This window comes from Dipteris shenzhenensis, chromosome 10 (genome assembly GCF_047967505.1).
Source record: "Dipteris shenzhenensis isolate YYH24624 ecotype China chromosome 10, Dip_SZ_1.0, whole genome shotgun sequence".
NCBI lineage: Eukaryota > Viridiplantae > Streptophyta > Polypodiopsida > Gleicheniales > Dipteridaceae > Dipteris > Dipteris shenzhenensis.
In genome coordinates this window covers 31,929,771-31,942,592 of record NC_141605.1, presented here as the reverse complement: position 1 = coordinate 31,942,592, position 12,822 = coordinate 31,929,771, and positions in this window count along the sequence as shown.

Below are 12,822 nucleotides of genomic sequence, written 5' to 3'. Positions count from 1 at the left end.
GTCAATCCATGTGACTTTATGTTTGATGGGTCAAATGCAAGTTGATCCCTCGTTGATCCATTGATAGAACTTGTGAACGATGGATTGTCCTAGTTGCTGCGGGCTAGATTGGAAATTGTCTACATGTAATTAAATTTAGGTTGTTCTTGCCAATTTGGAATTCTCTTGTGATTTGTAGTATTAGTGTCCATTGTTTTGGAATTTGTACATTGTAAAGGGATGAGTTGTTGATTCAAGTTTGTCTTCCTATTGCCGTGTTGTTGAATAAGATCCAAACAACTTGTTGTTCATGTGTTATGTTTGAAGTTTGGAAAGTACCGTCTGCACCATTCACCAAGCCATCAAGGATGTTGAGATTTCCCGAACATATTTCGACTATCATACCTAGCTTTAGCTGGAGTTTTTGGTGTAGTCTTGCTGTGTTTGTTGGATTTGAAGGTATTGTTATAGTTTTGATGCATGTCTTGTGGCATTTGTCTATTGCTCTCAGAATATGAGGATTTTTTTTGAGTAAGTAGAATACTTCTTCATTATGAGTGTCTTTGGAGGCATTAGTATAGAATAGGTGTGACACACTCTCTTTCTCAATTGGTTGTTTATGATATTTTTTGTTAATGTATGATATGTAATTTGTTGTATGTTCTCCTATTCTTATTCTATTGAGTATTTCAATGTATTGAGAATTTCTTTGGCGCATTGGTTCTTTTTATTCATATTGCAAGACATTGTCCTTCCAAAAAGACATTTGCATAGTTGTTTGTGTTGATTGGTTGATAAATAGCCATGAATCCTTTGTGGGACAAGTCTCCATATAGGAGAATATCAACACCTCCAAAGGGTTCGTTGTGGTTGTGCTTGATTTCATGAAGTCGCATATCAGCCCCCGCAACTAATGTGGAATGTCCTATCAAAGATACTTCATCAAAGACAACAAGTTGAAAGTCTTTGTAGAGCTGAGATAGTTCTTGTAATTTTTCACTCGAAAGACTTGTGTAGTGTGATGCCATTAGAGGCAGGTGTAGTGCAGAGTGGATTGTGGTGCTGCCAATGTTGAAAGCAACTTTTTTCGTATATGCTAGGAGGATAACTTTTGGGGAGTCTATGCTATGTGTTTGCTTATGTGAGTAGTTTTGCAAAAGTGCTTGTACTATTGTCAGGAGTGTGAATGTTTTTTCTGTTCTTGCATTTTCTATTAGGAAGAGGTGAAATGCTTGTGAGAGGAAAATCCTTTTTTTTAGCATTATGTCTTCTACAATCAAACGTTGGTTGTTGTTCAAGGCTTTGAAGTTAATGTCGTAATCATATGTTGGTTGTTGTTCAAGGCTTTGAAGTTAATGTAGTAATCATTATTTGATGCCATTGTATATTTTTTGAAAATGTAATTAGGGAGTTGCTTTGGTTTGGGTTGGTTTGGCATGTCTATTGCAATGTCATAGGCCTTAATGTTATTGTTCATCTCAATATTTGATGTGCTTGTGTTGGTGTAATCACTTGTTGAATTTTCAATTACTTTTGGAATTAGCTTGTTGAATTTTTATTTGTTTGGGTCAATAATGTCTTTGTTGTTGTTGTATTTATCCTGCCATGTTAAAGTGTAGTTATCAAGACTTGGTTTGACTTCGTGAAATGGAAGAAATAGAAGACATTGCTCTCTATAGTAGTTCTCGAGGTCCTTTATCTCATTGTAGTTGTTGAAACATATGATTTTTGTATTCTTTCTTTCTTTTATTATTTTCCATTGTTTGTGTAGTTGCTAACGAAAGTTGCCAAACAAATGTCTTGAAGAGCAATATTTCGTTTCAAATATTTGGTAATGATGTCATCAAAGTAAATCTCTGTGCTTTGAGGGTTCATTTTTTACAATTTCTCGTGTCGCTTTAGTAGCAATGTGTGCTTCTCTGGAGGGTTGTGTTAATATATTGAAATTGCCTTGTTGAAGTAAAGAGTGGCAATGATAGAGCTAACTATATTGCTTGTTGTGAACTTATATGTTGGGTATTTAAGATTGCGTTTCCAACTTTTCTAATCCGTTAATTAGATGGGGCGCTAGAATTTACGGTTTGTGAGAGAGCTTCTTTGACTGCTAAAGTTGTCTCTTTGTCAGTTTTTGTCATGTAAGATGTACAATAGGCAGCCCCATGGGGATTTAGTATGAATTGTACGTTTGTGTTTGCCCCCCATAAGTTGGATACATGAGGATGGAAGTTGTTAGTATAAATGTCTTTGGGTTCTCTTTTCCAGAAGAGTGTTGGTTGTGAAATAGATCCTCGAAGAGCATATGTATTGATCTTCTATTAGTTTAATAGCATTTAAAAATTCATTATAGTGCAATAGTTGTGTGTTTTCTATTGACAATGTTTCGTTAATCATGTTGATGAATTTTTTCAATGTTAATGTCTAGCAGAGCATCCTTTGCTTGGAGGGCTATTCCTTTTGTTTGTGCTTTTCGCATACGAACCCAAGATGAGGACAGAACTTGCTTTACTAATATTTTCATTGTTTTGAAGAACAGGTTCTCTAGGGAGAGTGCAAATCGGCGATCCACATTTGTTAACCCCTACTTTGCAATTTCTTGGCAGGAGGTGTGTTTGGGAATGTTGTATTGTCGAGGATTTCCAAAGAAAAGTTCAGGAAATGATAGTTCTTCACAAAATTTGTCCTTGAAAATAATTAATGGAGAAAAACCTTCAGAGGGTGCAACCTCAATAGTTTGACCTTCAAAGTCGACTACTTGTTGACTTGTGTATATTCCATACATGAGTGTATCAGTTAGAAATTCTTCTTCCAATGATTCTTGGAATTCTTCATCATTGTTTTGTTCTACTATGTGTTTTGCTTGTACAACTTGAATATCAGCTTGCTCCCAAAGATGATTAATACGAATGTTGTTTTGTTGATACAAGGGAGTTGACAACAACTCTTTCAATGCAAGCATTGTACCAGTTGGGCATACGATTCCACTCATATAATTATGTTTGAAAGATAGCTTGCATTTTATTGCCCAGCAATTGTACCTTGTTTGTTTAAGAACCTTGGCAATAATTGTTGTGCTCTATCGACATCAGTGAAAATGTTGACAACACTTCCATGAAGTCCATATTGGCCTTTGTATGATAACTCACGTATTTGAGCAAAAGGTATTCTAATTGATACCAATCGTGCTTCAATATCATTAAGGTTCTTTGTAAATGTTGTTTTTTGAATCATTTGCATGCTCTTTAAAGATAACAAAGGAACTTTTGTATTTTTCACATCTTTATAGTAGCAAAGTGTACATAAGAGTTTCTCCATTGATTGTGTCATTGCTATGTCTATTCCATTGGTTTGGACAAATATGGCCATTTCTGTTTTCATCTTTTTCATTTTGCTACAAAATTTTAATTAGCCACAACATTTGCATGGGAAGCTTGGAGTGTCTAATAATTTTTTAAAGTATTGTTGTTCAAATGAAACTTGATTTCTTTTTCTCTTTGTTCCTTTCTTTTGTTTTCTGGAGGTTGCGATTTGTGGTTGTGTTATTGAGATTGTAGCAAAGGTAATAGGTTCTAGGATAATTGCACATAATTTGTACACTTTGTTCATTATTGCTTGCATTGTGTGTTGTATGTTTACAGAATATTTTTTGAATAAATTGGAAATCTCTCTAGTTGGAAGGGTAGGATTTTGCACCACAAGTTGTTGTAGAAGCAAGTGATCATTAGAAGACCATATATTATATGCACCCTTTTCATACAAATGAATCAATGGACTAATTGTGCAAGGATAGGTTGACGCATTTAGGATCAATGTGTATGTATTTTACCTCTTGTTCTTGCCAATTGTAATATTTTAAGAGAGCTTTACTCCATTGTAGATGAATATTGAGAAGGATGTTTCAAACATTGTGTGGAAACATTGAAGAATGTCCACTACTAATGCACGAGATGTCGCTAAATTAAGTAATGAATTTCGTATGCTCTCAATTGTCAATCCAATATCTTTTTGGATTGAAGCAAACATGATCACATAATGTTTTCAAATATGGTTTGAAGAAGTTGTTCATATGTAAAATTAGGGAAGAAATGTAAGACACACATGAGAATGTTTGTATTAAATGGATTAAAAGGATTGAATGTTGGATTCATTGCTAAGTGCTTGGTTGGAGGAGTTTTGTCACATTCATTTTGAGATGTTTAAAATGTCACAATTGTAAGTACAGAAAAATTAAAGACAAAATAGTAAGAAACATAAGAAAGGGAAACTAATATTTCAATAAAATGCAAAGTACATCAAGCATTTGGCTCAAATGCAATTACAAATCCAGAGCTATTAATGGTAAAGCTCCAAATAGGCTTAGTAGTTTTGAGTTTGCTTCGTGCCATCATCAAGTCTTGCTTGTACAATTGGATGAATCGAAAAGACAAGGCAAGAACAATGTCGACATATAGCTCTCTAATGTGGATAGGCACTTCCTCACCTCCACATTGTAGGATGTCTCCTGAGGGAAGGAACTTGTTCAACGTTTTGACAACCCTAGCAGGAATAGCAAAAAGGTTGCACCAGATCAGATTTGCTAACATGTACTCCTCCACAAGCCTCAAAACAAGCTCGATCAAGTTGGCATTAACATTTGTAAAGTGTAGAATGCCAAACACTTGGAATAGGACAAACTTGTGAGCTTTAATTGTGAGTATATTGCATGAGGTGGTAAGGTCGAGGTATCCACCTTCATTCTGTATCCTAATCATGAAACTTGGATGATAAAAACTACTTCCAAGTCATTCTTTGTTGGACCATCTGGAACTTCAGTTAAAATAGTGAAGTCAAAAACACAAACGGTACCCTTTGCCTTCAAAATGAGACATTTTTGAGAACATACATAACCACCCCTTCTTCATTGAATTCTTGGATAAGTTGAGTAAGAGTTGGTTTTCTCTCATTACAAAGGACAACTGCATAAGGTACAAGTAGAGTAAGACAATGTTCACATCATAAATAAATAAATAAGTGAAATCAATTGTTGGACTAACTCACCATAGCTCTATCTTCATCTCGAGGCCCATCTACTATGATAATTTGATCACCCATGCCGCAACTTTAATTATAACAATAGAAATTGTGCCCATAACATTTGACATAGAATATTTGTTGAAGTTCATCATCTCTAAAGCCCACAGGACATAAGTGCACAATGAATGATCAGGAAACAAGCGAAGGTTGCCATCAAGTGGCCCACCTCTAATGATGCATGTAGTTGCATCAAGTAGCAAGGAGAGTTATGAAGTTCCACATTCTATTATTCCTCTTGGCACAACACTTTCACCCTCTATCCTATAAAATTCTCCAACTTGCAAGAAATTCACAAATTGGTGAATGTATGCATTTGGGATGAGCAATGTAACCATGAGGCTGCAACATTTATCGGTGATATCTCCTTTCAAATAAGTGGGATACTTAGGATTAATGACTTTGTAGGTGCCATACTTGCATAAAAGCTTTCGTTCAAAAACAAATCTATGGGATGCACAATCAGATAATTGAGTCACAATTTTTTTAAAAAATGGAATGACTACTTTTGTAATTGATGGATTGTGTGGCGAGGGGACAAAGTTGGTAGCCTCATTATATGCTTTGTAAGAATTTGTTTCATCGATTTCTTCTTTGCATATGAGTTGTTTGTTGGCTGTAAATACAAGTATGCGTAAAATGAGATTTTAAATTACTAACAAAGTACATTTTTAAAACTTATAATACAAATAACTTTAATGTAAATTTCCATGAATGGATTTTTCAAAACCTAATCACAATATTAATGAAGGAAAAATAACTACTTTGTTTTTTTTTTGTTTTTCAAACTTTTATCATAAGAAGTACAATTACGATTACACAAAAATAACTAGTAACAATGCTAATTCTTATTCTAATGATCATAATACATCAATTATTTCCAATATAAAACAAAAAAAAATAACAATACCATAGAAAATTTCAAAAAATATTTCATATAATATATGTTTATCGAGCAAACACATAACAACACTTATAAAGGAAATAAGGAAATTAGAAATCAAATGTTGCTCAATCAGAGTCGATGTTTATAACATCATTAAGATTTATTTTAGGCACGGGTGCCTTCTCCTGCAATTGCCTTTCATATTTTACTTTAGATTTTTGATGGACATGAGTGGTGATTGTAGATCTAAAGCTGACATACTCCGGGTAGTCTCGTACTAGTTTTTTCAGTGTTAAAAAAGAAAACAAAAACTATTAAAAAAACAATATAAATTGAAATCTTAAGCAAGAAAAACTAACATAATCTTATACCTTGAGCATATGCTTCTTGAGCAACTTCCTAAAATGAATGCTTCATTAAAGAGCCTTGTGGACTTTTCTGATGGGCGAATGCTTGAGAAAATTTTCCTTAGGAGGTTTGCTTGGAGAAGCATAAATTGAAGGCATTGACACGCCCTTATCCATATAAGAGCATGCTGAAGCTACTGGATGGCCTAACAAAAAAGATCAAAAAAACAAAATTTCCAAGTGTTGCAATTACGCTTTCTAAATGTTAATTTGAATTACAAAAGTAAAAAACAGGCAGAGCTTTATTACATCTTAAAATGTTACGAACAATATTAATAAAATATTAATCGTAATATGCAGGCAAGTCTACTAAAAAAAATTGACTAAATGGTTTCCCTATTGACACCATAAGTCCTGCAGGGAGCAAAGCTCTCACGGATTCTATGTAAAGATCTTTGGAGTCCACTGTTTGACTTGCGCTAGACCATATATGAATTTTGTTTCTAAAATAACTACTCATAAAGCTTGTTTCGTTCAACATTTCACTGGATGTCTCTCATAAAGCATGAGCACCAGCTCTAGTATTTTGCAACATATCTTTCTCCTTGTTAGTCAGAAGTACTCCTAGCATAGAAAAAGAGGGACATGCTCATGAGACGGGATCTGAGACCTTGCCTATCTGCTGATAAAGGGAGCATGAAGCCTTTGTTTGCAATGTCAATGGGACTATGGCATTCAGATTCTATTTCATGTAACTATGTTGTCCATGTATGCTTCAAACCATGTCCATTATTGACAAAAAATACAGACAGAGAACAAATATATGACGATGCACTTACAATGCGAATACGATTGGGTAGGGGCTGTAAAGCATTGTGGAATCATGACAGCCTTGCAATTCAATTCTGGGTAGATGAGAGGAGTATGTCCAAACGTGATAATAGCAGGCTTGCAGCAGGCAATCTATAGACAAGTAATGGGAAGGTGTAGAGTCAATTTTGTGGAACGCATAGGGGAAGACCTTTATGGCATTGCAACGGGCAAAAAGAAGCACGAGAGGTGAGTGAATGCTGATGGTAAAGGGAAGTAGGGATGGAGAGGGGGACGCAAGGCTAGAGGCAAAAAATATCTATCTATCACCTACAGAGGCAAGCTCCAATGGTGACCGAATATGTCAAAGTGAGAAGAGATGAATGGAAAAGCTGGAAAGCAAAACAAGAAAGCACGAAAACTGCAAAGACTGAACCCAACGGTCTTCACTAGAAAATGATGGAAACAGATGCACATTGGATGAAAATGAATACTGCTACACGTATGAAACATTGTTAACTTTTGCAAATTCACCGTCGCATCATGAAATTCATTGTGCACCCTTGAGAAACACTCCACTATTGGTCTCCATGAAGTCCATCGAGCCTTAGTCATAATAGCATAGTTGGTGCTTTCCACCTAAATTGCTTTGCCTTTCTGAGCATATGTCAATCTGGTAGGTGGTCTGCTTTCCCTAGTAGACCATCTGAGCTGTTGTGGCTCTGCCTCGGCTCTGCTTGGGTTGGAAACCATGACTGTGGGCATTTGCATGACTTTGCATGACTTCGCATCCCTAGGTGGTCTTGCTCTTCTTCATCAACCTGTTCTGTAGATGACTGTGAAGTCGATGCTTCTATTTCCTATGTAGGTGAGGTTTTCCATTCTGATTCCTCATCAAAGATTACATCTCTAGAGATAACAACTTTGCGCTTGATGGGATCATACAATTTGTATGCTTTGCTTTCTTCACTGTAGCCAACCATGATGCATTTGCATGACTTCGCATCCAATTTTCTGCGATGATCATCATGTATGTGGGCATATGCTATGCAACCAAATATGCGAAGATGCCCAATGCGTGGCTTATGTCCAGTGAATGCTTCATAAGGAGTCATACCCTGTATCGGTTCGGTAGGAAGCCGATTAAACAAGTAGTTTGCTATAGCTATTGATTCTGCCAATACTGATTTGGAAGATGCTTTTCACTAAGCATTACTCTAGCACTGTCTACTAAAGTCCCATTCTTCCTTTCAGCTATTGCATTCTGCTGAGGAGTATCTGCACATGTGAATTATCTTCGAATGCCATGATTTCTGCAAAAGTTCATGAATGCTAAAGACATGTATTCACCTCCTCTGTCTGATCTATATCACAATGCTTGTGGCAATGATGCCAGGAATAGCCAAGAGGCTTTACAAGGCTGAAATGATGTGCATGATGCCATGAGATAGCCAAAGAGGCTTTACAATGGTGGCATGTGTGTGTGAAATCAAATGCTATCTGCCCACTGAATCAATCTGCAATGCCTTTGAACTCTGAAGTCTGCTCATTGAACTGATGAATGTAAGGTTTCAGGTAATGTAATGATGTGAAACCGTATGTGAGCATATGGACTGACTCCGAGTAGGTACTAGTCAGGAATTTTGGGCATGGCTTAGATTGGCAACTTGGGGAAATTCAAAGCGTCCCCTCTATGACGATCTAGTCTACTCTGATCTAGATCTAAACCAACCGTCGATCGATGAAAGAACAGCAAATAATTCCTTTTCTTTTGTTCTTTTTAAGTTCTGGGTCAAATGCATCGATGTAGAGGCAAATGTGCATGAAGGAAGTGGTTTTGCCGACGAGGCTCAAATGTGAGTGTAACTTGCACGAAAATGTGCGTGTGATGTGACGAGATCGTAGAGCACAAAAAATGAGCGACTTTCCTTTTTGGAGCGCCCTCAAATTCTTCCTGGATCAAGAGATATGACTTGATCTAGGTGGAGGGGCAAAAGGAGTGCAAAGGGTGCTCAATGATGATGTGTCACTGTGAGTCACATGCAATGATGATGTGGCACTATGCCTAGCAAGAGGTGTGCCTGTGAAGCCCTGTGCTGAGGTGGCAGGAGTGGTCACATGAAGTGCTTGTGGAGCACTGTGTGTGCCTGGTAGGGTTCAATGCTGATTGGATAGCTGAGGTGGCACTGTTGAGGTGGCACTACTGATGTGGCACTATGGATAAGGGTGATACATAGCAAAGGATAAGATAGGTACATGTGGCACATCCGAGTGCCTGGTGATATGGCAAGCGAGGCTGACGTGGCAGATAGGGTCTGCCACATGGCTAGTCCTTGACCAAGCTCTAGGGTGTGCTGACCCTGAGGATAGGATAAGTAGATCTGCCACATGTTGCATGCTGGTGTGTCAAAATCTTTAGAAGATGCTGACGAAGATGCCGATTTCATCAACGTTCTTGTAGGTGTTGGAGTCCCATGAGCTCATCATGTTGGGAGCGCATCGTAGTAGTCGATGGAGGTGTTGGAGGCAAGTTTTGTGAGTGCTTGCTCTCAGAGAGTCTATAGGTCGGTGTAGAGGCTGAGGCTGCTACCAGGAGCCATCGCTGGAGGAGAAGCCATCCGGGCTGGCAAGTTTGCTTGTAGCTTATGTAGAAAGCCACAGAGCAGTCAGTGGGAAGGCATGTTGAAGGTTGTTAAAGATTCCGTCAGAGGCTGTAGCCCACAAGCTCGAGCTGGAGGCAGAAGCGCGTTGAGGAGCAGCAGTCACGAGGTGATACCATCTACCGATGCAGCGCGATGCTTCCCAGCTCACTCACACAATAGAGCTGTTGCAATAGCTCACACCTTCTTCTCAAGATCACGTACGGTGGATTGAGAAGAAGAATGGCATTTTTGCACCTCCCCTCCGTTACTCTTTCGATCGATCGATTGATCAATCAATCATGCCTCCACTACTCCCACAGTGAGCTCCACAGCAGATCGCCTCGACTTCCTCGTCCTCCTTTCATAGCCGCTGTTTGTGTAGCTGCTGGTCGTGTGGTCATAGGAGCTTTGCTATTGAAGGAGTTGTTGTTTGAGAGCCGCTGAAGAACCAAGAATGAAGAATTATAGTGAAGGCGTCCTCAAAGCATCTCTCTTTCGATTTCTCAGAGAGAATAAATCTCTCTCTCTCTCTCTCTCTCTATGGCATGGTATCTTTTCCTTCTTGTTAATATATGATTCCATAGTATACTTTAAGTAGACCCCATGGCATGCCGTCTTTTGTTCTTCCTCATCTACACCTATTATGAAGCTCCACCTTATTCTTTGTCCTTTCCAAGACTCTACATGTATTTTGTCCCATACATTGACTTGTAACCTTATAATCATTAATACATGCTTGCAATTATATCTTTATGAGCACTTATGCCAATCCTATCAAGCATTTGTCACATATGCCAAGAGTATCACATATGCCAAGAGTATATGCCCCTTCCTCTATCAAACATTTCTTAATACTTATCACATATGCTATGGGTACATGGTCCTTCCCATCAAGAATTTCTTATCACATATGCTTTCCAAGCATCTCAAATTTCCATGTTACTAGCTTACCACTTCCACCATTTTATCGTATAAGGATGCATGGATCTCAAATAATTACATAAAAGAATCTTCCTTTACCACTATGGCTTCTATCATGTACATTTTCATCGTTAAATTAAATGATTTGAACCCATTAATGTTTAAATTAATGGTTTGTTCTAACTTGAAACAAGAATCACTAACTTACCTTGAATTAGATTCTCTGGGAAAATAAAACTTACCTTGAATTATATATTTTTATAAGCTTAGAATCTTTAGTATGGCCTTGAATTATGTATTTTGTAAGCTTAGAAACTTCAGCGAATATCAAATGTATGCCCTTTAGATTTCAATATAACTACCTTTATCTTACATTAAAATTTATCCTAATCCTTCATCAAACTTCATTTTTTCCTAAAGATCCGATTTAAAAGATTCCTTGTGTAATGATTATTCTATAAAAAGTGTAAAATATCTGATTTCTAATGATTTCATGAGCCATCTTACATATTTTTTACTGGATCCTCTGAGTGTACATACTCTAAGCATGGTGTAATGATCAATATACATGAAAGATGTTCTGTTATAGCCTCCTTCCTGAACAAGGTTCTTTAGAAAGTTTCCTAGATTCCTCACCATGAAATTTTTTTGCTCACCTCCCTCCCTAACTTTGTTACTCCCTTGTTAGTTCTCCTTATGCATTCAAGGTTTGATGATGATAGTATCTTTCTCATTATGGTAGTGATGTTTGTTTGATAAAATACACATAGAAACTCTAAAAATTTGCTATTTTTTATGAATTTTGGCCTTCAATTTCTTATTCATGATGTACACAATTCAATTGTGGTATTTTCTTCGAGATACCACCTCTAATACTAGTATCATTTGGATGGGTTTTGGTTCAATGACTACCAAGCAATATATTATGCTTTCAGTGAAGATAAAGAACCTATGCTATCGTTCTTCTTGCTTGACCATACCATGGAGTGTTTATTGATCTCAATAATATAAAAGTGCTAGTTAACTTTGTCTCTTTACTCCATGCCAATCTACATCACAAAATGATGATGGGTTAAGCCAAGGATTACAGAAAACTTGGAAGCGGCCCAAAAGAAAGCGAGCCAAAATAATAGAAGACTGAAAAATCCCAATTTGGCATGAAAAAATTGATCTCTCATTAAAGACCAATCATTTCTTTGTAGGTGAATATGTTTGGTCAATTGTAGATTTCAGTTTCAAAAACTATCTTAGATATTTTTTTCACTTAACAATGATGTCACTTCACCCATATGTGGGTACATTAAGAACTCAAGTCTCATTTCAAAATATGAGGTTGTTAAACTATCACAATAATATCGCCGCCTTAAAAAATGGGCCATTGTAGCAAAAACGTCCAAAAGTAAGACCACCGCACTGGTTCTTGGCATAATAATGAGACACAATCTATCATTCTGAATAGTGCCACAATGTAGTCTCTGACACGACCACTTGTCATCGCTAGCATTTTGCAGTAGCTTTGCCATCTGTCACCAGCAGCACGCCCACGTAGATTAGGAAAATTCAAGGTTGGCTTGGAGCAACCACCGCACTGGTTCTTGGAGTTATGGCTCTATTACATATTTTTATGTATTATAGGAGATCTATGATGACCATCGTGCAGGAAAATAGAAAGAGATCTATGACAACCACCACACTGGTTCTTGGAGTTATATATTAGTATGCCAAGGAAAATGTATTTTCTTGTGCAACCAAGGAAAAGTAAGGAAAATGCAATTGATGATAGGTCCCCTTTAGGGGCAAGGGCCATATCGACATGCCATATCTGTCCATTGGCAATATCTTGGATATTGTATATTGCATATCGATATGGCGCTTGCCCCTTGAGGGGACCCCTCATGGGCCATATCATTCATTTCATTTTCTAAAAGTTTGATTGTATTTTTCTAGATGTATCTCCATGCAACCACAATGGTGGCTGGTTGGAGCCATTTTAGTGCTATTTTGGTCCTAAACCAAGGAAATTATAGTCCTACTTTACTGGTATTTTAGTCCTTGTTGCAATAAATCCTAAATGAGGGCAAAAATATTCTGAGCCACCACATTGATTGGAGGCCTAGTGGTGCCATCCAGATAATCAACTATAATTCATCGAGTAAAAATTGAGCAAACG